This window comes from Dendronephthya gigantea, unplaced genomic scaffold (genome assembly GCF_004324835.1).
Source record: "Dendronephthya gigantea isolate DGI-Jeju-01 unplaced genomic scaffold, DenGig_1.0 000065F, whole genome shotgun sequence".
In the NCBI taxonomy this organism is placed as follows: Eukaryota; Metazoa; Cnidaria; class Anthozoa; order Malacalcyonacea; family Nephtheidae; genus Dendronephthya; species Dendronephthya gigantea.
The window spans coordinates 717,041-721,332 of NW_021163075.1; the positions used below are offsets into that span (position 1 = coordinate 717,041).

At 36.0% G+C, this 4,292-nt stretch overlaps 1 long non-coding RNA gene across 1 annotated transcript; it reads left to right on the forward strand.

The window, feature by feature from the left end:
* The first annotated feature begins 583 nt into the window (after positions 1–583).
* On the forward strand, positions 584–2,871 carry LOC114530727. The gene is made up of 3 exons (XR_003687785.1): positions 584–2,213; positions 2,338–2,477; positions 2,650–2,871. It is a non-coding gene; the product is annotated as an uncharacterized LOC114530727 (long non-coding RNA).
* Positions 2,872–4,292: the final 1,421 nt, after the last annotated feature.

The following is a 4,292-nucleotide window of genomic DNA, read 5'->3' on the forward strand; positions in this document are numbered from 1 at the left end:
GATCACATTCATAAGCACCGTTAGGAGCAAATAACTAAAAACAATGTAACCTTTATTATTATTATTATTATTATTATTAAAAAATACACATACAGTAGCTTAGACAGCTAAATTACAATGTGATTTACAGGTTCATAAAAATAATTTAAGAAATATTACAATTTTTAGAATTACATAATTCATACTCTAATCTATATTACAAAGCTAGAAGTAAATTACAAAAGCTATATTTTAAATATTAAGAAACTAATAAAATAGTTAAGAATCATCAATTTTGAGATTGTACTTACGAATCGCATATACTAGAGGACTATTTCTAAAGCGCTCTGTTCTGCATTTAAAATTGTAAATTTTATTTACATTAAGTCTCGTGTCTCTCTCCCGTAATTGACCTACAGTTGGTGGTAGCAAATCATTGAGTTTATGTGAAGGGTCCTTTATATCCTTTATCAAGTTTATGCACATTAACTCTCTTCGACTTTCCAAAGTTTTAAAACCACATTCAGTTAATGCTTGTTCATAATTCTTTTCCGGGCATATAATTTTCATTGCACGCTTTTGATTCTCTCTATTCCCTAGATTGTTCCTCTGTCAAACTCCCATGCCAAATTTGAGCTCCATATTCTACGATTGATCGAATTGCCGAAGTATAAATAGTTTTCAAGTCATCTCGCGGAGCATTATATCCTTTTAAAATTTTTAAAAGATATAATCGTTTAGCTGCCTTTTTGACAATGTATTCCGTATTTGTTCTCCATTTTAGATCATCGTCTAACCACAATCCAAGTAATTTATACGAGCTTACTCTTTCTAGGATGCATTCATCGACTTCTGTTGCAGGAATAGCTGTTCTATCCTTTCGAAAGTCGATAATCATCTCTTTGCACTTTTTTGGGTTTAACTCCATTCTCTCAATTTCCGCAAAATTCTTTACCGAATTAATTTTTTGGGGTATATTACCAATTTCCGTGCCAGAGATATGATTGTGAACATCCAGTGCCTCACTAATCGTTGTATCGTCCATGAAGAGAATCGTATCTTCATCCACAACGACATCATTATTTCCATTTCCTACAACAGCTTCTGCTATAACACTAGGTAACATATTAATTTTAACCACAAAAGCAATAGGTCCCAGCTTACTGCCTTGCGGAACGCCTCCCATAACATTCGCAAAATCAGATACTTCGTTTCCAAACTGTGTAAAATGAGATCTCTCGTCCAGGTACGATGCATACCATTTGATCAGAGCAGGTCTTACACCAATTTCTCGCATGTTTTCTAAGAGTTTATTATGATCGATAAGGTCAAATGCCTTTCGGAAATCCAAAAAGACTATTCTTATCACTCTGTGCAGTTCATCCAATGATTTATGCCACTTGTGTATTAAATTAACCAGCGCATTAATTGTCGATGATCGTGGTAGACCCCCATATTGAGAATCAGAAATTTTTTCATCGGTATCTTCATATATCCACTGAACAGCAAAAGATTCTTGAACCTTTGCTAGGACACTAGTTAAAGCAATTGGTCTTAACTCTTCAACATGCGTACATGGTACAGATTTAGGGATTCCAGATACCTTGTATTTTTTCCAGATCTCAGGAAAAATTTTTGATTGAAAAGATTCATTAAAGATTTCGGTCAAAGGTACAGCAAAATATTTTGTAAAAATCTTCAAGATCTTCAGAGAGGGATCATAAGGACCAGGAGCTTTATTAAGGTTAATTTTACGCAATTCTCGTTGTACCTGGTCGACAGTAATTAGAGGTAGATTCTCTATACATTGAAATTCCAACCAATTTTCGTTCACTTTCGGATAATTCTTAGTTAAGTTTGCAAAATAATCGTTTATATAATGAGCAGACTGCTTATCATCCATCTGAAACCCAGTATTGGGATCCAACATTATTGGTTTAGCAGTTTTCTTGCCGATCAAGCCCTTCATTTGTTTCCACCAAGATTTAGGGTTGTTTTTAAAGTTTGGACTTACTTTATTCTCGTAGAAATCAATTTTCGCTTTCCGAATTTCTGCCGAGACTTGTCTTCTGAGACTTTTCACACGCTCAACTTTTTTATTTTTAAAAGCCATATTCCTTTTAAGAATCAACGATTTTATTTTAGCTGTCATAAAAGGTTTATCCTTACTATAAACTTTAACCGTTTTTTCCGGAAAATATTCAGAAATCATATTCTCAGTGACCTGAAGAAAGGTATTGACTTTTTCATTGATGTCGGAGGTGTAAAGAACCGAAGACCAGTTATAACTTGCTAGTAGAGATTCGAAATTCTCTAACTGCTGCTGTCGGATTTTTCTCACTTTGATTTTAATCGTAGTTCCTTTCTCCGTAATATGAGACTTGGACTTCCAGCTGATGATATTATGATCCGACGTTGACAGTGGGGCTAGGATTTCCGGAGTTTCGTAACAGTCAGCCATGTCAGTGAATATTAAATCAAGGATGTTTCTGTTTCTGGTAGGTTGCGTTACAATTTGTTTAAGATGACAATGCCTCTTTAAACGGTTTTGTTGGAACCCATTACTATCTGGATTGAAATCGCCTCCTAGAATAATTGCCGTATGTGGGCTTTCTAGACAAAGCTGGTCATAACAGTTGTTGATATAATCATAGAAATTGTCAATTTCAGATACATTTAGGTTTGGTGGAAGGTATGCGCATCCTACTGCAATCCTTGAAATTGATCTTGGTAACCACTTTGGGCGGATAGTAATCCATAAGCATTCAAACAGTTGATCGTTTAAATCATCACGCGTTTTTAGTGGTATACTTTCATTGACATATATTGCTACCCCTCCACCTCTACCACACAATCGATCTTTTCTGATAATGTTCAGACCAGAAACATTCACAACCTCATCAGGGATTACATCTCTAACCATGTTTCTGTCACAAGAATTAAGTCAGCAATATACTTATCTCTAAGGATTTCAAGTTCATTTACCTTATTGACTAATGATCTTGCATTCAGCATCATAATATTAGGGACAGCTCTATTATTATCCAGGGGGCGTTGTGCTTTTTCAGGGTGGATTCTGATACAGTTATTAACGCAATGCGTTCTGACATTGTTATTTGGTGAACTTTGTCTCTGTTCTGTTATTCTAACAGGAATACTTTGTGTGTTATTTACCTCAGTACTGTCCGACAATGTCACAGGAACAAGGTTTCCTGTATTACGCTTTGATAAACGTGAGCGATATTTACGTTGGGTTATCACAACGGGAATATTATTGAATCTGATTGGAATGTGAGCCATTAGACGTATGTTGAAAAATTCCCATGATGGGTGGTGTTAAATTTGATTTCACGTCTAATGGAATTTCTAGTGCTTTTCGATTGCCACAGATTACATTTGACAAATCTTGGCCAGAAACCTTCCGATTGAACTTCAGACCACATTGAAGATGGTATGTGGATTTTAGCAGATTGGGTTCCTCTTCGTTGACTTCGAAACAGAGCAATGTGAGTAGGTATTATATTTCGTTGCTCTAAATAGGATAAGATCTGATTCTCTTGCACGCTCTCGTGTATTCCAGACAGGAAAAGTTTCTTTACTCTTTTCCGCCTTCTGTCAACCCCAATAAAGCCATCACCTTCAGTATTTCTTTGTAATGGGACACTTAGTAAAGTATCTTCAGGGTTATTAACCATATTTGGTTTTTCCTTAGGTTTACGGGGTTTTGGATGCCTTTTAACCACTTGGGCATAGGATTCTCGACGCGCCACAACACAGCCAACTTCTCTATCAGTAAGAGTCTCGTCAGATTCATCCGACTGACTAGTGAATCCTGCTTCATTGCTTCCTATAGAATTTTTTAATTGATCTGACACTAAGGTGTCATTAGCGTCAGTTTCAATACAGTCTTGGGCAATAACTTGATTTACATTTTCTCTTTCTTCGTTATGGTTAATCGACTTTGTCGAAGACCCCTCTGTAAGGCTTGTTTCATTCTTCCTGATGAAATCTTGAAATTCTGAAATTACTGAAGTTATGTGCAAGATAGAGTTCGACAATGATTGAATTGCCTCGCTATTCACTTGTTGATCTTGCTTCATACATTCTATATCAGTGTAGAAATCAGGCGATTCACCCGAATGAACTTTGCCCATGTCATGTACAGACACAGGTTCTGAGATGTCGTCTTCACACTCACATATATGCTTACATAATTCCTTCTTGAAGTTGTTAGCTTTCGATCCATTAAAGGACAACAAGTTCTTACTCTTTCTCCAGAGGATCGTCGAATCTTCGGTTGTGAAAAGCTTTCT